This window comes from Cyprinus carpio, chromosome A10 (assembly GCF_018340385.1).
Source record: "Cyprinus carpio isolate SPL01 chromosome A10, ASM1834038v1, whole genome shotgun sequence".
In the NCBI taxonomy this organism is placed as follows: domain Eukaryota; kingdom Metazoa; phylum Chordata; class Actinopteri; order Cypriniformes; family Cyprinidae; genus Cyprinus; species Cyprinus carpio.
The window spans coordinates 8378721-8405840 of NC_056581.1; the positions used below are offsets into that span (position 1 = coordinate 8378721).

Below are 27120 nucleotides of genomic sequence, written 5' to 3' on the forward strand. Positions count from 1 at the left end.
CTCTATCACCAACATCCAAGACCTGGAATTTAATGCTGCTGTCATAGGCTCTTTTGTTTCGTTGATGCACTTTGTTTGAAGTTTCTGAGGCTAGTTGATAAGCTTCTTTTAAATCTTTTTTCAGCTTGGCGACATACTGAAAATGTTGTCTTTCCTCTGTTCCTTCAGCAGATGTTTGGAAACAAAGATCAACAGGGAGTCTTGCTTCCCTTCCAAACATTAAATAGTAGGGAGAGTACCCTGTAGCATCACATTTCGTGCTATTATAGGCATGAACCAGATACCCCACATGCTGACTCCACTGACGTTTTTTCTCATGTCCCAAGGTTCCCAACATCGAGAGCAAGGTACGATTAAACCTCTCAGGCTGAGCATCACCTTGAGGGTGGTACGGAGTGGTACGTGATTTTCGAATCCCCAACAGAAGCAAGAGCTCTTTGATTAAATTACTCTCAAAGTCTCGCCCTTGGTCGGAATGGATCCTCCCAGGTAATCCATAATGCACAAAATACTTGTCCACTAAGATCTTGGCTACAGTGCGAGCTGTCTGATTCCTTGAGGGAAACGCCTGGGCGTACCGTGTAAAATGATCTGTGACTACCAAGATGTTACTTATTCCTTTTGAGTCGGGCTCAAGTGAGAGGAAATCAATGCAGACCAGATCCATCGGTCCATTGCTGGTAATTTGGTGCAAAGGAGCTGCTTTACTACATGGTGTCTTGCGAGTAATACACTCCCCACAATTCTTTATGTATTGTTCCACCTCGCAGGCCATTTTGGGCCAGTAGAATCTACTCCTGATGAGATCTGTGGTTCTTTCTACACCCAGATGACCCATGTGTCATCATGCAACAACCTGCACACATCCTCCCTGAATTCAGTAGGTAGGACAAGTTGGGAAACTTCTTCTCCAGAGAGTGTTTGACTGCAGCGGAAAAGCAAACCTTCTTTAATTAGAAGCCTATTCTTCTCACGTTTCATAAGCCACAGCTCAGAATTCACCTTTACCTCAGTAGGCCACGTCCCTTGCTTTAAAGCTTCAATTACTTTCCTCAGGACAACATCATTCTTCTGGGCTCTTGTCAAATCAGCTATGGATTTCTGCTCCAAGAAGTCACATTCCAGTTGAACAGGGAAAGCATACACATCAGGAATACACTCAGGTGAGGCTGCTAGTTGCTCTACATACCTAGGTGATTTGCTGAGCTTTAAGTCAACATGAACTTCCTGGCATATGGCCCTTACATCGGTCTCAGAGATGCTTTGCCAACCCTCTCTTATTTCCTCATCTGCCATATTACGGGACAGTAAAATCTGCATCAGTATTGTTCTTGCCTGGTCTGTACAACACATCAAAGTCGTAGGTGGATAGTGCAGCCAGCCAACGATGTCCAGTGGCACTGAGTTTAGCTGTCGTAAGAACGTACGTAAGTGGATTATTATCCGTACGTACTGTGAATCTAGCTCCATATAGGTAATCGTGGAATTTATCCACGACCCGCCCCATTTCAAAGCAAGAAATTCCAACTGGTGTATAGGATATTTCTGCTCTGAATTACTCAGTTTTCTACTAGCAAATGCCACAGGCTGCAGACCAGATGAATGCTCCTGATATAATACAGCACCTAGCCCTTTTAGACTGGCATCTACATGCAAAATGTAGGGTTTGCAGGGGTCTGCAAAAGCTAGGACTGGAGCATTAGTAAGACACTGAATTATCTGCTCAAAGGCATCAGAGCATGACTGGTTCCATCTGTCTCCGAAAGGCTCCGACTCTTTCAAGTAAGCCTTAGATCGATCTTTTTCCCACTTTTTACCTCGCTGGGTAGGGGCATAACCTTTCGTAAGCTCAGTAAGAGGTCGGACAATCGCAGCATAGTTGGCTATGAACCTACGGTAATATCCGCAGAAGCCAAGAAAAGATCTCAAGGACTTAAGGTCTGTTGGTTGCGGCCATGTGCTGACTGCCTTGACCTTATCAGGGTCTGTTGCAACGCCTTCGGCAGAGACTATATGTCCAACATATTTGACCTTGGTCTGGCAGAATTGGCATTTGTCCAATGACACTTTTAGTCCCACTTGTGCTAGTCTGTCCAAGACCTTCAGAAGTCTTTCTTCATGCTCTTCCAATGACTTCCCAAAGACAATCAGGTCATCCAGGTATACAAGGACTTGAATCAGATTCATATCCCCCACAGCTTTTTTCCATCAAGCGTTGGAAAGTCGCGGGTGCCCCAGTAATGCCCTGTGGCATACGCTCGAATTGATAGAATCCTAAGGGGCATATAAAAGCAGTTTTTTCCTTATCCTGTTCAGACATAGCTATTTGGTAATAACCACTTCTGAGGTCAAGGACGGAAAACCATCTACTCCCTGATAAACAGTCTAGTGCATCGTCAATGCGAGGAGTAGTATACTGGTCAGGCACTGTACGAGCATTAAGTGTGCGATAGTCGATGCACATTCTTACACTTCCATTTTTCTTTCGGGCGATAACAATAGGGGAGGCGTAGGGACTTCGTGATTCCTTGATGATGCCAGATTTCATAAGCTCTTGAATGTGTTTCCGAACATCATCAATATCCGCAGGAGCCAAACGCCTAGAGCGCTCACGAAAAGGCCTAGAATCGGATAGCCGAATATGGTGTTCCACTCCTTTCGCCAAACCAACGTCCCACTCGTGTAGTGAAAACACAGAAGCTCTTTCCGACAATGCCTGCCTTAACCTCTGCTTCCATGTCTCAGGAATTGGGGAATCTCCAAAGTTAATGAGGTTTGTATCAAACTCTCCTGTCTTTGGGGTGGATATTACTGGTTCTGCAGAATACAAGTGACCAACCACTGTGTTCCTACTGGAATCACTGTGTCCTTCAGGGATTCATTGTGCATCAGTACTGGAAAATGGTGAACATCCATTTCAGAATGTGGCACTACCATGGGCTGCAGTAACACTCCAACTGGCAGAGTGGCATCTGGAGAAGCCTCTACCAACAGAACCTCTTCTCCTAATGGTTCATTTAACTCTACATTACAGATTGCCACACAATCCCCTCCAGGGGACAAGGATAAGGGGCCAGGACCAAGCCACCTTACACTGCCCACTCCTTCGTCTTCACCAGAGATCTTAGCAGGGTCACATGACAATTCTTCGGAAACTGAATCCACATTTATGCCCAATGTCTGTGCAATGTCCACTCCAGCACTTTCTCTACACAAACGAGCCAAACGCTTGAAAAGGTTAGCGTTGGTACCCAAAATAACTGGTGTTTGATCTGGACTACATGGTCCCGGGCAGATTAAGGCCAAGACTGAAAGGGTTTCATGAGTTCCTGTGATTTTGGCAGGGAAAACAGGGAACTCAACATCTACCATCACATAACCCAAGTAAGGATAGCTGGACTCACTTAAACCCCAAATTGCCAAACCTGTGACTGGGTGAATTGGAACATCAGACAGATGCTGCTTGTACCACGCTTCGAAGATGATGGTTACTTGTGAACCACTGTCTAATAAGGAATCACATTCATGTCCGTTCACCTTTAGCTGAACAACAGACATTGGACCAACCAAGCCTTCTGGAAGGTGCCTTTGCTTTTGTATGTCTACAGCACTCCTTTTTACTGAACAGTTGGTTGTACTGGATGTTGGCTCAGATGAAAGCAAGTCTCTACTTTTGGCTTTTTTCAGTGACTGGATTAATCTTCGAACAACTTTTGCTTGGTTTTCAGCATTTCTGCATTTTGCGGCGAAGTGTCCACTTTCTCCACAGCGGTAGCAGTAATATTCCTCTGAATCACTGTACGTTGTTGGCTTATATGTACCAGGGAAATTTCTAGAAGTCTCCACAGGCAAGGAGGAGGCCACAGAGGCAATAGGCTTTTTACTTTGAACTTTCTGCTGCAATCTTTTGACCTGTTTTTTCAGCGCAGTCACCTCAGGGTCTGGACAACTTTCAAAGGTTGTAGTTTTCATACTTGAACCAGCAGATGTCTCTTCTTTCACAGTTCCATGCTGGGTGGCTGCCATAGAAGCAAACATGGCTTTCAGTTCCTTTAACTCAGTTTTTAAAGTCTGGATTTCTGTCTGCTTATTGTCTACCTCTGCTTTAGCCTGGATCTTATGCACAGTGGAGTTTAGCTTAGCCCTTGATGCCTCATATTCTTCCTCACTGCGAATCTCACTCAACAACTCCAAAAAGGATGGAGGATTTTCCTTCCTTTCCCTCAGTTTAAGATTAACTAACATAAGATCAGCAGCCACTGCTCCACGAAGTAACTGTTCCACTCTTACAAGGTTTGCAGCTGCAACCGACCAGACCACCTCGCTGTATGACTTTGGTCAATGCTTGTTCTAATCTTTTTAAAAAATCGGACAGTTTTTCCCTTGGCTGTTGCTGCATCAACCGAAAAGCAATATACAGCTCTTCCCCTGATCCAGCAGAACCAAAGGCACTTTCAATGGCCTCTAAACATTGTTCTGGCTTGAGATCAGCAGTAGTTACACGAGCAGCTTTTATTATTGACAAGGCTGGCCCTCGTAAACTCTCCATAATCCGACGTCTTTTTTCTTTGTCTGAGCAATCGCTTTCTTCAACCATAAGACGAGCTTGTTCTAGCCAATGTTCTAAAGGCTCTTCTCCGGCAGGAGTTGGCACAGTCCCAGAAAAAACACGGAGGCGGCGATAACTGCTGCTATCACTAACTGGTTTTTCTATTTTAGACAGCAGATCCCCCACGGCACGAATAATGGACTCAGCCGAGCCATCATGTGCACCCAACAATTCCTGAATGTTGCCATCATCCACAGCGGTAGATGAATGCTCTGTCCTAGAGGGAGCACTTGGGGATACTGGACTTTGTGTCACCATGACAATCGGCCAGGCTACAAGTCCGCCTGTGGGTAGTATGTCAGGAGGGACTTTAGAAAAGTCTACAACTTCTTTGCATTCACATAAAACAGTCAAACTATCCAGTCTACTGTTGTACATGCGTCCTCTCACACGCACTCGTCCCAGACATTTAACAGATTGGAGGGTGTCTTCTATTTGAGAAATTTCTACATCTTCAGGGACAATGACCATCAGCGCATGTGCCTCATTTAAGCATTTCTCCTCGACACCATCCTTTAAGCTCATCCACCAGACCAGGATATATAGTGTAAGCAGTCATGGCCACACTGTGCTAACTAGATGAAGACGGAGACTTTTGTTTCTTCTTTTACAACACAACTGTAATGGGACACGCAAGGATCCCAGCGGTGCCTCCAATTTATGTAGCGCTTTTTTTCCCTTTCCTATATAGATAGATAATGGTGCGCTCTGAGTTCGTATGAATAAACTTTGGTTTATCAACTATTGTGAGCTAAGTGTTATTTACTCACTTCAACTTGTTCTATGTAACTGTGTTTGTTACTTAGTTCCTTGGGTCCCTTAAACTTTAAAATAAATTCAAATAAAAATGAATTAGAATTTAACTTCTGTAAATAAATCAATTGTTTTACCAATCAATGAAATATCAATGTATATTTATATTTCCTTTTTAACTCAAATAATAATAAACTGAAAACACTCAAGTAGACTGTAAATAACAATTTACTGGATAAAAGGTAAAATGATCACGTTTCAGGATTTTTTCCAAATGTAAAATAAAATTATTTAAATAAGCAATATGAATTTCACAAATTCACACAAATGAATAAAACAATAAAATCAAGTACACATTTCACATTCACTCTTTTTGTAAATGGATATTTGTTCCCCTCTGTTGTTATACTTCAAATTTGAGTCATCAAACTCTTACTCAAACTTAATAAACTCTTCAAACAAATACTAAGCCGGCAATATGAGCTCACACTTAACCTCAATCAATATGAAAGTTCGTTATTTTCACGTTGCAGGCCTGTTTGATGCTGGGGTACGTTGGGGGCAACAAATAAACAAACGACCGCTTCACTCAACACTGAGCAACAAAAAAAATAAAATAAAAATACCTTGAACCATCCAATCAGAAGAGCGTGTTTCACCTCACGAGGTTAGATGTCCGTCAACTCCACTATCGCGGCGATTTCCTTAAGGCCAAAGGAATTCCGAGCACTCACGTTAGCTCACAAGTCATCTGTAATCATCCTCATCTGAAACTGCCACGAATCCTCATGCTGACGACTCGCCAACTAAACACACAATCCATCCGAGCAAGATAGACACTGTTCAGTCTCTATAATTAGTCCATTCGCTGCATTAGTAAATGGAGGCTGGAATTAACACAACCAGAAATATTTTGAGGATAAATAATTCTTACCCGTCTCTGTAGTATCAGTTTCTGTTCTCATTCCGACAACACCTTAACTACATAAACTATTGTAACACATTATAGCATTAGTTACACTATATATTTTGTGAAACAATATAACACCAGATGATCGCACGCTCTTCTCCCTCGTGCTCTCCCAATTCTTCCTCGTTCAACTTTGCCCTCAATTATTCCCGCCCCCTTCACCTTAATCTAGAGCATAGATTGGACACCCAACGTGGACAAGTGAATATGATTGGAATAAACAGAAGAAATATAAAAATACAAAAATAAAAATAATATCAACTTAATTAACATGGAACTTATCCAAACCCATATAAAAAAAACAAATCCAAAAATATAAAACTTTACAACATCAAAACTACTACAACAAAAAACAGTAATAAAAAAACTGAACATCAAATGCTGATCTGTTGTTGCAGGTTCTGGGCATTTGGAGAGCCCTTTGGACTAACAATAGAGAATTGTGTTGTGACATATTTAACAAACTGGCCTTTTTTAGGCTGGCTTGATGTTTTATGTGATAATGTTTATCAATGGATCTGTGAGAAGAGGATTAACCCCTCATATGGCCCTAGAAACATCATACAACTTTTACAAAGCTTTCATAATTAATGACTGAACACACCTGAATGAGCTATCAAGGTTTTCTGGATTACAAGAAGTTATCAGGCAAGTGTGGAACAAACGGTGGTCATCCATGAGCAGAAATGGAGGTCTTTATATTTTCGGTATATTTTATGAAACGATGATGTCATGTGGTCTCTACCCTAGTCAGACACTGCTACGTCAGGTAACAGCAACAACAATGGCAGACTACATGCTTGTGTTCGTGCTACTGAGCCTATTAGCTTTACTAAAGAAAAAAATTAAAATTACTAAAGCAAAAATGTTTGTATACAGTGCTCAATGTTTATTCGCATGCTTCAAGTCTTCTTTTCTGTTTTTAGTGCATCTCTGGCAGAATTACAGCTCCACATACTGGTCTGGCATGTATACTACATCTTTTTGAGTTCGTTTCAGTGGTTTTGTGTGTACGCAGATATTTCTTGAGACGACACTGTGTTTACGGAATTTTTTTTTTTTTAGAACGAGGAAAAAAAAGTTTGGATAGTGAAAGCTCTGGCTTCATGTTGATGTGGCCTTAAAAATGTTCAATCACCTTGTTCTAAAGCTGTATGATCTTCTTCTTTTTTTTTTTCTTTTTTTTTTTTGCAATACAAAATAAATAATTAAATTCTGCTTATATTTAAATGAAATGTTCATATGAGGGCACAATTTATATTTATCTATAAAACAAACTCTATTTTAGTTGTAGTGGGTCGAGCATGGATTCCTATAGTTCACAGAGGCATATAGTCAATCCCTGTAGTTCACTTTAAATGTATCAAGTAAGGAAGGCTAAACATAACAGAAAGCTGATAAAGGTCTGGATGATCTCTTTCATCTTTGGCATGGAGAGTTTGATGTCTGTTTTTCCCCCACAGTACACATCTCCACTGCCATTCGGACCATCTGAGATGAGCTGATGTGATTATTTTTGACCATTCTCTCATTATGTTCAGCACAAGTGGTAAGCTTTGGTCCAAAAGTTACTGAGAAAAGTTCCTTTAAAAAGTCAACCTCCCTGAAAACCACAGTATAATTCACACTGATGGAGGAGCATGGAAATGCAGCTGATGCTAAATCTATGAACTGATCAACTGTTTGGACTTTGATGTACCAGCAACAACCTAAAGGATATTATTAATGAAACAATATAAATAATTAAAAAAATAAAATAAAAAATCCAGCACCACCCACGTCTAAAATTAATGTATGCTTTTGAACCTCATTTAAATGAACACAATCCACATTAATGAAACAATATTGTCAGTGTCCTTCTGCTGTACGTTGAAGTTCCTATATGCATTAATATGTAAAATATTTTCACAAAAACAGTTCCCTATATGCATAAATACTGGCCACCCAAACACAGATGAGAAGCAACAATCCACTCCAAAAGAAGTCAGTGAAAATATTTTACAAGACAGGTAATACTTGAAAAAACACAAGACAGGTAATACTCACTGAGACTGAAATAAACTTTAAATAATATTAATGTAACAAATGCTGTCTAATGAGTTTAACTTGTGTGGCTATTAACTTGTATGAGATGACCTGACTATTAGCCATAGCAACAGTAGACTGCTCAAGTGATTTTAACAAATATACCACAAAAAGTGTTAGAGTAAAAATTCTGTAAGACAGTTGATGGTTAATTAACTGCACTACAGGGATGCTAAAATGCATTTTACTTTAATGAACCTCAACAGATTTAGCCCAAATTTTATGAACACAAGATCCTTTAAAAACTCAACCCTCTTAAAAATCACTAAACAATTTGTACAGTGCTGGAAAAAAAACTAAACTGTAAAAAAAAAAAAAAAAAAAAAAAAAAAAAAAAAAAAGTCAGTTGTCCTACCTTTTGATGCACCAGCAACAACCTAAACATTTCAAAAGCTGTAAATGTTCCCAAACACCAGCCAGCATCAAAAATGATCAAGCCTCTGAAGACTATATACAGATACCGTGTGAATCAATGATAATAAATGCATTTGAACCTCATTTAAATGGACACAATCAAAACTTCTGAATACTTTCCCACATGAAAAATAATAGCACAGGCACAATTCTATCAAGAGAGAGCAGTCATGCATTTGTGTTGTATTAAATGCTAGTGAAGGGACTGTCTGTGGTTTTCAAGAAACGATTGTGAGCCTCACTATAACCTAGATTTTTACTTTTGTGAAAATCAACATTGCCATAAATGCTGTCAGTTGAGCTTAACTTGTGTGGCTACAAATACAGTTTACTTTAATGAAACCGATTCAACAAATTTAACCCAACTTTACAGACACAAGATACCTTAAAACTCAACTCTCTTTAAAATTGCTGAATAATTTGCAGATTATTGAAAGAGCATACAAGCGAAATTGAACAAGCCCCTAAAGGCTTTAAACACATAATGCATTTGAACCTCCTTTAAATGAACACAATCCACATTGTTGGAACAAACATTTATGGTGACATTCTGTGAATTGAAGTTCCTTTATGCCATAAATATTTTAAACATTTTCACAAAAACAGTTCCTTGTTGTTTAACACAATCCACTCCAGACACAGATGAGGAACACAACACAATCCACTCCAGGAGAGACACTAGTGTTTTTGTCAGCATCTTGACGACATTGAAACTGTTTGTCAGTCTAAATGAAAATATAGAACAGGAAAGAACTTGGAAAATGTACAAAGAAGATAGAAAGCACTGATAATATCTATGAAAATATTGCTGATACAAAAGGTAAATTTGTAAAAGAGACCACGGACAGTAACACAATGGGAATCCAATCATCTGAACTCGCAGGTACTGACATTAATTAGGAATGCATTACATTACACAACATAATAGCACATATTTGTCAATAATGGCTTAAAGGCACAAGCATTTGCTCATTTTCATGCTTTCAGTTGATGTGTGCTGTGTTAAGTGGATAAAAAAGAGAATAACAGGATGTTTGTTCTTCAGGATTCAGCGAGGATCAGAAACTACAGAGCAGCTGTAGTGTAAATGGAAAGATTCAGTCGACATGGACCTGGAAGGACGCAAGATTACTACGTAAAAATGGAAAGATTCAGTCGACATGGACCTGGAACTGCAAAGTGTGGATTAAGACGAATGGAGTACGACCAGAGGATGTGAAGGTTTTGGCGATACGGGAATTAAATCAGCTGGATGAATATAAATGAATCATTTCAGTTTCAAGAACTCCTGTTTCCACTGCTGCCGATGGATTGTTCGGGTTTCTTGAGTGAAAGGATTAACCCTGATGTGTTGGTGGAAACGTGAGTCTTTTTGGTGTGATGTCGTTCTTACAAGGGTACTGTACCTTCTTAACATTTCCTTATTATGACATCAATTGACTCTAGTCTCATAACAAGTGACTGGAAACATGCAGCACCTGTAATAGATTCACGGACTTTGAACCCATTTGAGCTGAACATGGACAACAACTCTGGAATTTACGAAACCTTTTTTAATCCTGACTCCAATAACAACTATCTGAATTCTGTTAATTTGTCGTGTGAATATTATACTGAACAGCAGTTTAATTTCTTGCCTTGTTTGTCTCCTACACATTCTGATCAAACCTCGTTTTCCACGATTCATGTGAATGCACGTAGCTTCAGAGAAAATTTCGATCACTTTAAAACCTTCTTATTTACTTTGTCACACTCCTTCTCAGTTCTAGCATTTACGGAAACATGGCTCCACAATGATACATCACACCTCTATAATCTATTACACTATAATGCTATCCACTCTTGTAGAGAAATGAAAAGAGGAGGAGGAGTCTCTCTGTACGTAGCTGATTCATTTAATTATATTCTCAGAAAGGATTTAAGTAATGACTTCAACCTAACATTAGTAGAATCTCTATTTGTTGAAATTCCCTCATGTTATTTATTTAAAGGGAAAAGCATTGTGATTGGATGCATTTACAGACCACCTGCTTCAGATATAAATATCTTCATTGATGCACTTGATTCAACCTTAGATATTATTTCAAAGGAACATAAGCTCTGTCTGTTACACGGTGATTTCAATTTCTTACATGCTGATTACACTGCTACACATGATTTTCTTAATACCCTGTACTCTGTAAATTTCTACCCTCTAATTACCAAAACCTACTAGGGTTACCACACACTCAGCCTCTCTTATAGATAATATTTTGTTTAACTCATGTGACTATAAAGTGTCATCAGGGCTGTTATGGTGTGACGTGTCTGACCATTTACCAGTCTTTCAAATGATACATTCTGTCTTTGGAACTTGTATTACTAATAATGTGCATGTAAAATATCGAAATTTCACCCTCAAAAATATTGGAATATTCAAATTAGCCATCAGCTCTATCATATGGGATGAGGTCATGTTGTTGCAGGATGCTATTAAAGCCTATGATTTATTTCTGACTCTCTTTAATTCTGCTCTGGAATCCAGTTTTTTCTCTGATAGCTGTGAAATCCAAAGTAGCTAGAGACAAAACCCTGGTTTACCGGTGAATTGAGGAAATTATCTAGAAAGAAAAATCGGTTGTATCGCAAGTCTGTCACCAAGCCTACTCCTCATAACCTAGAAACATACAAAAAATATAGGAACCAATTTCACAAGCTTAATTAAGGCGACTAAAAAAAAGTTTTATGACGACCAGTTTAATCGAGTCTCTAATGACATTAAATCAACCTGGAACATTATAAATCAGGTACTGAGTCGTAATAGGAAGGCTGCACCTGCACCAAAAAATATAAAGAAAAATTATAACTAACCAAGCACACAAATTGATATAGCTGATGGCTTCAATAATTTCTTTACCAAAATTGGTTCTGATTTAGCACACAATATACAGAAAACTGATAATGATCCATGTAGCCAAATAAATGGGCGGTACTCTCCCCTCCCTAATCTTGATCATCCAACTACGCAGGAGGTCCGAGATATTATTTTTTCTTTAAAGAACTCAGCCCCTGGCCACGATGGCATTAAGAGTATCCTCCTTAAGGAGACCATTGATCATATTATTCAACCTCTTACTCATGTAATCTCTTTATCATTTGAATCTGGAATTATTCCCCAAGCTCTTAAAATTGCAAAAGTTATTGCCATTTTTAAATCAGGTGATACAAAGGTGTTTAGCAATTATCGTCCCATATCCATTCTGCCCTGTATCTCTAAAATATTTGAAAAACTTGTCTATGAACGATTAAATAAACATTTAATTGTTAATAACATTATTTACAAACATCAATATGGGTTTCGAAAAAAATATTCAACAGAACATGCATTAATACAGCTTGTAAATTATATATCAAAGGCCCTTGATAATAAAAAAGTTGCTCTCTGTGTTTTTCTCGATTTAAGTAAGGCTTTTGATACTGTTTCACATGATATTTTGATTTCTAAGCTTAATAGATATGGAGTGGAGGGTACTGCCTTAGTTTGGTTTCGCAATTACTTTATTAACAGAGAACAATTTGTTTATCTTAATGGTTTCTTTTCTAAAACTTCTAAAATTTCATTTGGGGTTCCTCAGGGTTCTATTCTGGGTCCTTTATTGTTTTTAATTTATATTAATGATTTATTCCTTTGTTGTGATCATTTCCTACCTATATTATTTGCAGATGACACCAATCTCATTGCAGTACACGAGGATTTTGTCACCTTGATCCAACATGTTAATGACGAGTTAAAAATATTATCAAATTGGTTTCGCACTAACAAGCTAACGCTCAATGTCAAAAAATGTAATTTTATGATATTTCACAATATTAATAAATTCTACCCCAAAGAACATGCTTGTATAGAAATTGATGGAGCTCCAGTTACTCAAGTGGCCTCAACAAAATTTCTCGGTGTCCTGATTGACGAAGGTTTAACTTGGTCCAAACATGTAGATCTAGTCTGTACAAGATCCTCTAAAATGTTAAATATTCTAAGAATTGTTTTACCTTCAATTCACTCATCTGCTCATCTAATGCTTTACTACAGCTTTTTATTTCCCTTTATGAATTATTGTAATGTTGTCTGGCGTGCTACTTCTCCCACTTATCTCGCAAAAATTGTTAAAATTCAGAAGAAGTTCTTGCGTATGATTTCCTACTCTTCTAAATATGCTCCTTCTGCACCTCTATTTCTCAGATACAAGATTTTATCAATTGAGAAAGTCAATGTTTATTTATCATGCATATTTATTCATAAGTTTATTCATAAGAGAGAAGATTTTCCACCAACATTACAACACTTCTTTACTTTTATTTCAAATACTCATATCCATTAAAACAAGGCATAGAGAAATAAATCTTGTCTTGCCATTCTCTAGAACTTCAGGTCATAAAACTGACCTCAGCTTTAGGGGTCCTCAACTATAGAGTAAATTAAGTTTGTCCCTAAGATCCATGTCTTCTTTGCTTGTCTTTAAAAAACAGTTGAAAGATTTTTTGATTTTACAATGACAGCTTTTGTTATAGTACTCTGCAGTATACTATAGTTTGCTGACCCTCATATGCTGCTCTTTACTTTTGATTCTCCTTTACTATTTCCCTTAAACATCTGTAACTTTAAGTTACTTTCATTAGGACAATCATGCTTCTGAAAATATGTTTTTCCCCTCTCTTTTTTAGTAGTCAACTTATTTGTCTGCGTGCCTTTTTGTTTGTTCATGTAAGTGGAGTGGAACTCTGTATAAACCCCCAATTGGGTTTCGTTCCCCTCCTTGTACTGTATCCATGTGATATCTGTGCAGAACAAATAAATAAATAAATAAAAAAAAAAATAATAATGCAGTCTGGATTGGTCTGACTGACAGTGATGTGGAGGGCAGATGGAAATGTGTTGATGGCAGCACACTGAAATCACTGAACTGAACTGATTATTATCTAATAAATTATTCTCACAGAAAGCAGCATTGAACATCTAATGCTGATCTGTTGATGCAGGTTCTGGAGACCTAAAGAGTCTAATATTTACTTAATAGTTACTATGGCAATGAGACTGTGCTTTAAGTTACATCTCAGTGTGGTATGATTATCCATGTTACATTGCTCTTCAATGGATCTGTGAGATGAGTATTTTACACATTATACTGCCCAAGAAAAACACCATACACTATTTTTGTAACACTACAATACTTTCATGAATTACTAATGAAATGTAAATACATTTCAATAAATACGTGTGCAGGCTTATATAGTACTTTATGAACGCATGATTAACTTGTTAAACAAGTGTTTTGTTGAGAAAAAAATGGTTTAGTATTGTTTGAACTAACTCTTATATATAAACAAACAATAATAAAAATAGCCAGTCTTTTTGATTTGAACGCCTTCTCATTTTTTTCTTTTTATTAATAATATTTTCAAACTATGAAAGAATTAGTGACAATAAACTCAAATATAATAAAATACATTATTTCATCATCTTTTGTAATAAATTTCAGTATAAATAGAAATGTCTACTTCATTATTTATTTATTTATTTATTTATTTTACTTACACCATTTTCTTTCTTCTATAAAAAAAGAAAGAAAGAAAGAAAGAAAGAAAGAAAGATGAATGAATGAATTAATTAATTAAACCTTTTTTTTTTAAAAGTTTTCTTCAACCATAAAAGCCTTCCCATTAGCTCAAACAGTAAAACAAAGTCATTGGTTTGATTCCCAGAGACAAAAAATATTTCTTAACAAAAACAACCTGCTGGCATACAATTCTACAAGTAATCTGAATGGATGAAAACAAAACAATTCTCAACATTCTATGATAAACTCTGATAACTGGCATCTTCTAAAATTAGAATGCCAAAAGCAGAAGGACTGGGACAATGACAGGACAATGCCCTCTGGGTAAAGGAATTTAATGGAATATTCAACAATTAAATAATTCTTTATTTTTATTTCATCACAATGAATTACAGTCTTTGTTGTTTCAGGTTCTGGAAGGTTAATTAGTAGGCTGGGTAATGAAGTGTTGCGTTTATGTCAACAGGGTGGGCTGTTTGTCCATGTAAAGATGCATTTAACATGATTAACATGAAAAGAGTCGATACATTAAGTATTGTCTAAGACCGAGTCATCAAACCATTCATTCAAATGATTAATTCAATAGCACTTATTCAATCAGGAACGAAACAAGGACATTTCTTTACGAGTGAGACATTGGCTGTGTTTGAAATTACCCCTAAACCCCCATTCACTATTCCCTACTTTACTCCACTAATATAGACCACTTGAAGTAATCAATGAAAGTGAGTGAATGAATTCGGACACTGAGTGTGCCAGAAAGGCTGCAGATGTTGACATCTGCTAAAACGCAGGAATTCATTTGATGCGACTCTCACAGGTTTCTCTAGAGGCTAGCTTTTAAGTGTACATGGGTTATACATTTGCTATTGTGGTGCATTATGGGACTGAATGAGTGCACCCAATAATGTCCACTATCATTTTGGACACCACTTCAAATGGCCGTCCCCTCAATCTAGACAGGGCGACAGTCATTGACTCATTTAAGTCAATCAATTCATTCAAATATACTCATTCACTCAAAAATAAAACATCACTTCTGTGTTTTGCTCTGAGAAGCGAAACTCTTTATTCTGCTTTGGCTTCGTTTGTAACTATTTTCATTAATGAAGCAGAAATAGACAAAAATACTGTACATGCTCCTCAATATTAACTTGCGATACAGTTTTGCAGGTGTGTGAGCTGCTTGTTTGAGTGTAAGGTTAATCACATGTGCACCTCGCTCAATATCCTTCAAAACACAACAATTTGTTTAGCACACGTTAACTGAGTTCTACACACAAGCAAATTCACTTATTACGAAAACAAAATGTATAATTTAAATAAGGGATTCACTATGCAGTATGTATTTTTTGCACAACTTTGAAGTTAAATTAATAATAATAATAATAATAATAATAATAATAATAATAATAATAATAATAATAAAGTTTAATATATTACACAGAGTTTGCGTCTCTGTAAACAAGAGTTCTCATTAAACTGTAGCTGAATTATTAGCAAAATTGACATTGTTAAGAAATAGGGGTCATGTTCCTAACAGTCTGCCATTTTGGGCAAATAAAGAAAATGTTTGTCTTAAAACATAAGGGGCAACATTAATATCATTTACATGTCACATGCCTATTTAAGTGATGAACTGCATTACTTGTGGCTGTTTTCAGAGATGTAACATATGTTTTATACTTGTGCTACAATTGTGTGGTCTTTGCTGCAAAACATTTAACCTCTATAGCACCAGTGCTATGTGCAAAAAACAAAAAAACAAATACCCTGCTGTGGATCATTCAGGTAACAACACAGTATTAAAGAATCAAATGTATGTGAACTTTTGAACTGGGCCATTTTTATAAATTTAACTATGACAGTATTTTCTTTTGTGGACAATATCTTATATGTGAAATATCTTATTCAGGTCAGTACAAAATAAAAAAGAACATGCATTTTGTATAATCCCTCGTATTTTGGTAAAATAAGTAACATTTAGCAGAATCTCCAAGGTGTATGTAAACATTGGACCTTGTGTGTGTGTGTATATACAGTATGTGTGCGTGTATGTATGTATGTATGTATGTATGTGTATATATGGCATTAACATTTTCATCCACATTTATTTTTTTATTTTTTTTAGAGACAGTGAAAAGGAGGGGGTCTTTAAGCTATGGAGTCAGACGGAGAGGTCACATTTACCTCAAAAACAGCATCGCAGAGGGCTCTATTACAACTAGAACCAACTCAAGCACACAATGGTGACACACATTTATAAGAACTTTCCCTGTGATATAAAATTTCCCTGTGGTAATTATTCAGATTCTTCTCATTTTCATTGTGTAGCACTGGTTTAAGCTTAGTGATTATGTACCGTAAGCATTAGAAGTAGAGACTTGTACTACTTGGGGTATTGTTTTAAGTAATCTTTAAATTTGCTTATTTGGCAAAAAATTATCAAAAGGAAATAAAAAAAATGCACAGTGACACACCTTTTGGCTAGCTATAGAGTGTATATGGGTTATACATTTGTGAATGCACTGTGGGGCATTATGGGACTGAATATAACTATTTTAATTGGTGGAGCAAAACTAGACTAAAAATACATGTTCCTTAATATTAACTTGATTATGGAAATGTTGCGTCTGCATCTGATGTTGTCCTTGAACAATAGCAATATGGCACAAGTAGGATCTTTTGGTGTGTGATGTTGTGTTTGAAGCTGCTGTGTCCTTCTACACATTTGGCAATTAAGAATGACTTGGTCATTTAAGATTGTGGTGACCTGTAGAGGAATGCTTAATAACATCAAATCCTTCAGTTTCTATCGATTTTGTAGATCAATTTTAATATAAGATATTAAAGGTGCAGTATGTAATATTGACAGCTAGCCCCCAAATTCAAAATATTGGAGCGTTGTTTCTCCTGCCCCCTCCTCCTCAGACTCGACTGAGTCTGATACTAGATTGAGGTAACGCAACAAGAACAAGCGCAACTGACGACACAAAAAGACAAGTCTGAATAGCCTTTATCCACGTTTTAATATGCCTCTGGTCATCAAGCTTTAGGCCATGTCCACATGTCCACTGGTATTTTTATAAACTGAGTTTTTCCTTCTTCTGTTTTTTAAAAAAAAATCTCTGTCCACATGAGCATGCCAAGCCAACAGGTGGTGACACAATCAAAACCATAAAAACACAACAGCCAATCATAAAACAAAAAAAAAAAATCAATCTCTGCCAACAAAAACCCCAAAAAAAAAATACAGCTCATGCTCTGGCATCACAAGCCTCATCACTAATCTCTGGTTTCACTGTCTACATGATAACAATTGGTTTCAGTGACCTGGTGCTGCGTTTACTTGTGGACTAACGGCCAAATGGCATAGAAAAAGCTGGTTTTGAAAATACCTGCAATCGTGTAGACAGGGCCTTTTAGATGGATGCAGAGGCTTTTTAGGTCGGATAGAATCCGTGATCTCTGACCCAGTTCTTTTGCTGGCTTCCATGGCAGAAATACCTTGTGTTTTCCGCTGGCATCCTGGGGTGTCAAAATACTATTGGATCAGTTGGCAGTGGGTGGAATCGCACAGACCAAAACAAAAACATTTTCCCACGGAACACCCATTTCAAAATGGAATAACTGGCTGTAGCATTGCTTTTCGAAAAAAAACAAGTATGTGTAATTAGCATGTTTCCTAAATATTTGTAAATATAAAATGCCTTACATTTTGTAATCATATATTTTGAAATTATAAATATATAACATCAGATGCTCAGAGATGAATCTTAGGGTGATATGTGCATAACTGACAGCAGAGAGACACAGCATGTGAGTGTTCTGGATGCAGAATTTACTGACTTGTGGGCGGGGCAACCTGTCATTCACATGAGATCAAAGCAATAGCAAACCACAACAATCCAACCATCCAATCAACTCCAAATGAACAAAATCAAGTTCTTTCATCCATCATCCTTTCTTATTTAAGAAGCTGTTTCATTTGGACATACATCACAATAGGGAAGGAAAGACTATAGCAACATACATTTCCTAACTAATCAAAAAAAAGTTCACAAATCCACTAGCTTTAAGATGAAGACGTGTCCTGACTACTTAAACACAACTACACAGGAACAAGGAACTAAATCATTTAATGTTTGATGATTAAAAAGCAGAAATGTCTGATGATATTTATGACGATGTCATTGGGACTGAGTTTGAGGGAATGAACAAAGATAGAGTGGAGATGACAGTGGATGAGAGTGTAGATTGTGTGAGCAATTGTGACTTCAGGACAGAGACAAACACACTCCAACCACTTCAGCATACAGGTAATCACATTAATTTATTTGTTTGGTGCTGCTGTGTTCTTCATCGAGAGAGAGAGAGAGAAAGAGAGAAAACACCTCAACACACAGGTACAAACACAAACACACATCAGGGGAGTTTCATTGTATTGGGGTTAAGAATCATTTGTCTCCATATCTGTAATCTTCAGGAAGTGATTCAGTGAAAATCAGAAGTTCCAGAGCAGCTGTAGTGTGTTTGGTGCTGCTTTGTGTTCTTCTGCTGACTGCAGTCATAGTGCTGTATGTCCACATCCATACAAAGAACACAAACTACACAGAAGACAAAGAACAGCTACTAAACAAGATCACCAACCTCACAGAAGAAAGAGACAAGCTAAAAATAAAGATCCAAAATATGTTGAATCAACTTTCAGCTCTTGGTAAATTCTCGTTATATGTTGTTTGGTTATGGTCTCAGTAACTTGTAGTGTACATTATATATTATTGAAGTAAACCATGTGTTAGAAGTTTTGTATAGAGGTCTTCACGGGTCCACTTAGATTTGAAAACCTGAAGTCCGGCCCAAGCAGATTTGGGTCTAAAACTTTGACGAGTGCCTTTGTAACCCCTCTCTCCCGGGTCCACACCACCACACCTTGTCCTTGCTCCGAGTGGGTCTCGAATCCGAGTCTCCGGCAACACATCAGGGGAGTGAGGTTTACCTTCACAGCACCTACTCGCACTACCCTCATACACCATTTATACACTATAGATCAGGGGAGTGAGGTTTACCTTCACAGCACCTACTCGCTGGCCTCTGTTACACCTTGTATACAGGATGGGACTGACGTTAGTAGCCCCGCATCTTAAATGTGCTTTTACTGAATTAACCAGACAGGACCTGGTTTGATAAACCTTTTTGTCAGATTGTTTACTGGCACACTACAACTAGAATTCATTTCACCCAGTTATTATACTGTACATAAACAGAAAGTTTGACATCTTAAACAAGTAGCTCACAAGTCCATGTACATAATACAATAATTATAGGTTTGAACATATAAGTTTGGGAGGTATTTATGAATGAATTAGTGTCTGTTGAATCCCTACATGTGTCTCTAGACACTAAACTTAAAATAACACACACTATACAGCAGCAATATAACATGATTTTCTTTGTGATTATACAGTATAAAAATAAATACTGCTTTATTAAACTGATAACATATTTGCTCTGTGTCACACATGTGCTGTATGTTCACACTTCTCCTTCTGTTTAGAATAAATATAGAATAAAAAAGAGCTGTCAGCCTACACAGACCAAAACACGAATGACATTCAGCATTATTTGTCTGTGTTAACAGTATAACTGATTTGAAACGCTCTGGTTACTTACAGTAACCTCAGTTCCCTGAGATAAGGGAACAAACTTTGTGTTAACATGCTATGGGGAAATTCAATCTGATACTGAAGCCTGATTTCATCACATTCATGTAGCTGCATGGACCAATGGTGTTTCAACCCGCCAAAAGGGATGGAACCGACTGCTAAATAAGTCGGCTCTGAGTGCCATTTCATCAGAATCTTTTGACTGAAGCAACAGTCATAGACTCACGTGCAGCTTTATAAGATGGCAGCCTAAACAATCCTCATTCCTTTATCTCAAAGAACCAAGGTTACGTAAGTAACCAAAGCATTCCCTTTTGAACGGTCTCTCACATTGCGTTAATACGCTATGGGGAATGCATCCAATCAAGTCGTGCTACAAGCAAGTGCAGAACGAAACCGCTCAGAGAGCCCAGTCCCAGATTGAGCATACTTGGGGCAAACAATGCACCCAAATCTGAAGCTGTCAGCGATATGGAATTTATCGATGACATCATTCTCCTCTGATCCGCCTAAAAAGATCACACTGCTCATTGTAGAGAGTGAGCACGAGGGGCCTGTGCCGGCGTGAGATCACTCAAGCCCGGTTGTTAAGCCCCGTGACTCCACAGTTTCTTCTCCGAGCTTGCTGAGATGGGAGAAACGGGAGAGCGGGACTGCCTTTCATTGAAGAAGGCATTCTGTGAGCGGAGAAGGGCGAGATTCATGCTCTCAGTGAGAGCATTCCGTTCTGGTGAGCGCAGTCTCTGCGTGGGCGCTGCCCAGACAGGCAATGCTATCACCGCACCTATCTGCATGACCTACACTCACAGCACGACATTTGGACCAACTTCGCTGGGAAATTTGCTCTAATAGATGCCGGATATCACAGGGGAAGTCTTCTAGGGATCTTCCCCTGCCGGGGCTTCTTCTCAGGGTGGCGAGCAGAAGGCTGAAATTCTTGCTGCGGAGTCCAATGACGAGATGATCTTCATTGCTGAAGGAAAGAAATTCTGACAAAATGGTGCTCAGAGCTAAATATATAGCAGTCAGCTCCACCCCTTTGGTCCATATAAACCACATTCTGCAAAACACAAGCCATTCAAGGCAATGAGTGCAGGGATTTACTTATTAATATTAACAAAAATTTCCTTGCAATCTGAGGTGCAACATACAGCTTGTCAGCGAGTGGTGACTGGGTAAGTCACCACTCGCTGCTAATGTACAGGGCTGCAGACTGCACAGACCTCACTGCCTCTTTTACATTCGAGTCCATTTGGAATTGGGATAAAAAAAAAATGGCATCAGGTTGGACTCTGTCTCTTTTTTTTTTCTTTAAAATAATAATAATAATAATAATAATAATAATAATAATAAATAATTTATACACGTCAGGTTTAGCTAGATCTTTGGACCCAAGAAGACTTCTAGTTGAGTTTAAATGGGAATAGATTCAAGATTCAAAATTTTATTTGTCATGTACACAGTTATATAGAGAATATATAACCAGCAGTGAAATGTAAATCAGGTTCGCTCCAAGACTGTGCAATTATTTATAGAGTATATACTACATAACAAAAAGAAATTAATAAACAGAGATAAAGTGCAAATAGTAAAATTTGTAATTTTCAGATGGATGGATTTACTATCAATACAGTTTTTACTACATGTCCAATGAGGGGAAGAACTGGGTTAAGAGCAGAAAAGACTGTCAGAAGAGAGGGGCAGATCTGATCATCATAAACAACAGAGAGGAACAAGTGAGTGAGAGATACTGTGTGTGTTTTGTGATGTTTCAGCTGCTAAGTGAGAGATGGTCAGATTTAATGTGTCTATTTTCAGTTTATGATATAAATGTGCAATTGTTTAAACTGCTCAGGATTTTGTTAATAAAATTACTGCTAAAAGAGAATTCTGGATCGGTCTCACTGACAGTGATGTGGAGGGCAGATGGAAATGGGTTGATGGCAGCACACTGTCCTCTGGGTGAGAAATCACTAATTTGAACTGATTACTATCTATTATAAATGATTCTCAAAGTCAGTATCAAATCATACAGAAAGCAGCACTGAACATCTAATGCTGATCTGTAGTTTCAACTTCTGGGCATCCTGTGGACAAACAAAAGAGCCAAATGGAGGAACAAAAGAGAACTGTGCTGTGACTTATTTAAAAAATCATCCTAGATTAATAGAGTGGCTTGATGTTAAATGTAATGATGCTTATCAGTGGATCTGTGAGAAGAATATTTTACCTCTCATACAGCCATAAGAACATCATATACATTATTATTATTATTATTATTATTTAATTTATTTTTGGTGATCTAAGTTTAACAGTACAAAACATTCACAATGATTATCATCTAAAGCAGGGCCATCCATTCCTGCTCCTGAAGCATCACCTTCGAAGCAGAGTGTAAATCTAGCACACTGTTGTTTTATTATCATTAACATGCTATTATAGTTTGAATTAATATATTAATAATTTTTATATTCCTGTTTTGTTTTTTTTTAATTTTGGTTAAAGATTTTGTAATTTTGGTAAAATATGGTAACACTTTATTTTGACAGTCCACTGTAGAAATTCTATTAACTGTAAATAACTTTGCAAGTACATGTAAACTACCAATCATTAGAGTATTAGCAGACTTAATATCTGCTAACACTTTATTCTGATGCTCCCCTAACAAACATTCAACTGACTACAAGTGTCACGGAACAGTGTTGTAGAACATACACACACACACCCTGAAATGAAAAACGAAATCTATTCAACAACCATGACAATAAACTCAACAGGGGAAAAGTGCAAACTGGAGAGTTAGTTTATTATGCAAATCAACGAGAGTTGCTTTCCTACTAACCCTAACCTAACAGACTATAGAGTACTAATACTCTAATGAGAGTTAGTTTATTATGCAAATCAACGAGAGTTGGATTATACAAAGCGCTATACAAATAAAGGTGACAATGATGATTATGGAGCCTCTCAATAGTTCCCGGAAGTTAATGTCAAATACTATCAGCGATGTAGAGATGCTGCAGAAGAGACCACTGGGATGAACTTTAAAAAGGTAAGACATTTATAGAATTAAATTGTATATTATCAGCACAGCTAATCAAATTACCTTGTGCATTCAAACAGATTATTATTAGATCATTCCTCACTAAATTAGTAGATTTAGGGGGCATTATTCATTATCTTCATGCAGTTTCATTCATTGTTGTATAATTAATGCTTTTAAGCGTGATTTTTGCTAGTGGGGAGTTAAATATTAGAATTGGATTTATTGCAAAGGAATCTGATGGACCTAAGTGAGAATGAAAAAAGTTTAAAATAAGATAAATGAATCATACTAGGCTAAATGATCAAAAATGTATTATATACCACTACTGTATTATAGAAGTAATCACAGCAAACCTGTACTTTGTAACTGTATTTTATACTTAAACTTCTTAGCTACTGTAGAAGCACTGAGTGGTGGAGGAGCAGTGATGTCATAGGACTAGTATGTGCTGGTGGATCACTTATCAGTTTCTCCTGTCTTTTTTCTCCTTCTCTTTCTTGCTTTCAGAACAAAAAACACCTGAAGACTCCCTGTAATAAGACATCACTCTCACAATGAGTCTCAGCTCCCTGGGCTTTGCAAGTCTTTCAGTGTTCTAAGTGTCTTTGTAAAAAAAGTGCCAGTTCTCAAGTATGATTACATCACATTTTGTTTGTGTAATCTATAGCTATATTTAGATTGCTCCTGCTGACTATATTCAGCCTCATATAAAGACTTCAGATGACCCAACACCTGTGAAGAGATGACACCAACCCTTGAGAGGACTTCAGATGACACCAACTCTAAAAAAATCATACAAAATTGCCAAATTTCTGCAAAGCTGCTTTGAAACAATCTGTATAATAAAAAGTGCTATACAAATTAATGCGAATTAAATAAAACATGATGCATCTTTTTTTTTCCTTCTCCTCTCCGCATCAGTAGGGAAACCACACATTCATATCCCTTTCTGTGAGTGACAGGAGCATTCCTATGCAGCACAGCAAACTATGGTGAGACTATACAAGGACAACATGCTTTTCAGTTTATTATAAATGCATAAATCAATTGCTGTAAGTAAGTGCATAATAAAAGTCAACATACATAAAATATATAATTAAATGTGTAAAAACAATGTTTTAAGTTGTTTTAAATTTGAACATACTATGAAGAGAGATACGAGGTAATAACTAACATTGCCAATCTCACAGAAGAAAGAGATCAGCTAAAGAACAGAAAGAGAGACCAGCTAATAAATCAACTTTCAATTCTTTGTAAAGAAGGTAAGTTTCTTCATTATATGTAATTGGGGTGTGGTCTCACCTGCAGTGCAATATTTTCTTTGAGTAAACTAGGGCTGCAACAAACTATCAGCTATTAACAATCTACTGATTATTAGCGCGATTAGAACTTCCCCAGCTCAGATTTTTTGATTTTGTCAATATTTATTCTTAAGTACTGTAAGATAAACATGTATAGTGATGAAAGCCAAAGTATTAAATGTCATTGATGTATATTTACTGAGTAATCCTCTATAATGTTGAAACTAGAAATATATCTTGTTTCCCTATATCAAATTGCATAGAACATACCTGTCCAAGTGCCATTAATATTCTTTACAGAGATACAGGGAACTATAATGCAACAAAAATTGTTAAAGTCAAAACCGATTTTTATTAATATTTTACTAATACCAATGTCTGTGTAAAAATAACCTAATGATGCTGCCATCTTTCTGAAGTCAGTTTTACCCTCCGGTAATTTGGCTCCGAATCTCAGGTGTAACTGTCATTTTGACTTCCCACTGCAAAATAGTTGATTTCTCAGTAAATATACATTGATTAGATTTAATATTTCGGATTTCATAATATACATGTAATATGAAAAAGAGCTTTGCTGTGAGTATATCTGATATAGCTAATGGTTTCAGCTATAGAGTAAACTATCTGCTAAAGTTATGGTGAGAGGAAAGTGCTAATACCTGACCTTGTTACTATCAATCCAGTTTTTACTACATGTCAAATGAGAGGAAGAACTGGGCTGAGAGCAGACAAGACTGTCAGAAGAGAGGAGCAGATCTGATCATCATAAACAACAGAGAGGAACAAGTGAGTGAGAGATACTGTGTGTGTTTGTGATGTTTCAGCTGCTAAGTGAGAGATGGTCAGGGGAAATGTATATAGTCAGTTTATGATATTAACATGCAATTGTTTCATCTGCTTAGGATTTTGTTAAGAAGATTACTGATAAAAGAGAATTCTGGATTGGTGTAACTGACAGTGTTGAAGACGGCAGATGGAAATGGGTTGATGGTAGCACACTGACCTCTGGGTTAGAAATCACTGAACATTATTTTGCAATAACTGATTTTTACAGTCAGTATCATATCACACAGAAATACATCATTCACAGCTACATCAAAACCACAAGGTGACAACAACAACACCCTTTAGCAAGACTTTTTTTTTTTTCGTTGTTGAAAGGATATTACATGCTCTTGTAAAATTACATACTTTTCCACCCACTGCCCCCCACCCTACTGAAATCAGGGTCTCAAAAAGCAGAGGAATACAAATACACACGGAGAGCATCCACTATTTAAAAGACAGAGGTCACGGGAACAAAAATGTCTCAGCCTGTTTATGGCAATATAAACACTGATGGAACACGGGATATGGACAGACGCAACAAGAGAAACCAAACACCTCAACACACAGGTACAAACAGAAGTAACACAAACATTAGGAGATCGAGAAAACGGTAAAACTTTAGTTTAGGGATCAGTTCTAAATATTAACTACAGTAGTTGCTTATTAGCATGCATACAGTAATTCTACTATAGTGGCTGTTACCTTACTATTACTTACTACCTTACTAATTATTATTAAGCAGCAAATTATGAGTTTATTGAGGCAGAACTCATAGTTAATAGTTAGTTAATATTAAGAATTGGTCCCCAAACTAAATTGTGACCAAGTAAACATTTATCTTTATCTGTCATCAGAGGTGGAAAGTAACGAATTACATTTACTCGCGTTACTGTAATTGGGTAGCTTTTTTGTGTACTTCTGCTTTTTAAAGTAATTTTTAAAATCTGTAATTTACTTTTATTTAAGTATATTTTGTTTATATTGTACTTCGCTACATTTTAAAACACATTAATTACTGAGTAAAAAAATATATAAATAAATAAATCGCTCCCTGGAAACTACTGCAGTAATTAATGGGCAGGAGGGCAAAACTGGTGCTAAAATCACAAGAAAGATGCAGACGGACAAAACAGGCGTTAGTGGGTGCAGACACCGCTGAAAACAAAACCCCGTCATATTCTGAAGTTGACCTCGAAGGAAATGAAGTGAACCCCTGGCCATATTTATGCTCTAAAATGCAGTGTAAGCTGTGCTTGCCTAGGGAGACCAAAATAGCAGCTTATAAAATCTCGACAAGACATCAACCCTTCGCAAGCATGTAGAGGTAAGCTAAATAATTGCATCGTTGCATTGGTGGTTAAAATGAAGCTTTGACATTTTAGCAAGAGGTTTTGCACAAATTAGCCAAAAAGACAGTGGTGCGGAGTGTGCGATATATATTGTTTGCGATAATATCATAATTGTTGTTTTAACGATGTGCGTGCACATTTAGAGTGCGTTCTTTCACTGTGTGATTCAGTCTGCTAAAATGCATTTAGAATAATCTCAAAATTTAAGATATGGGGCAGAAAATTTATATATTTATATAATTTCATATAGTAAATCAATATTACACAAAGAATGTTGTTTTTTTTTTTTCCTCCAAAAATCTGCATGCTTACAAATAGATTTTAAAAAAATTATATTTTTTTTATAACAGTTCAGTAAACAGGTTAATTAAGAGACTTGCATTTTAGACACCATATTGCCTGTTTCTGCAAATAATTCCAAACACAACCACCAAAGCACAGTTTTGCATCTCTGAGCAACATGACTGAATGTAGTTTTTTTTTTTTTTTTTTTTTTTTTTTTAAA

At 37.0% G+C, this 27120-nt stretch overlaps 1 protein-coding gene and 1 long non-coding RNA gene across 5 annotated transcripts in view; both read right to left on the reverse strand.

The window, feature by feature from the left end:
• Positions 1-27120, reverse strand: part of LOC109055178 (cell adhesion molecule 2-like) — a 360969-nt gene that overhangs the window by 122899 nt on the left and 210950 nt on the right. The gene's annotated exons all lie outside the window — the stretch shown is intronic.
• On the reverse strand, positions 5573-6542 carry LOC122146430. The gene is made up of 2 exons (XR_006160981.1): positions 6297-6542; positions 5573-6168 (listed from the first exon to the last, which is right to left on the reverse strand). It is a non-coding gene; the product is annotated as an uncharacterized LOC122146430 (long non-coding RNA).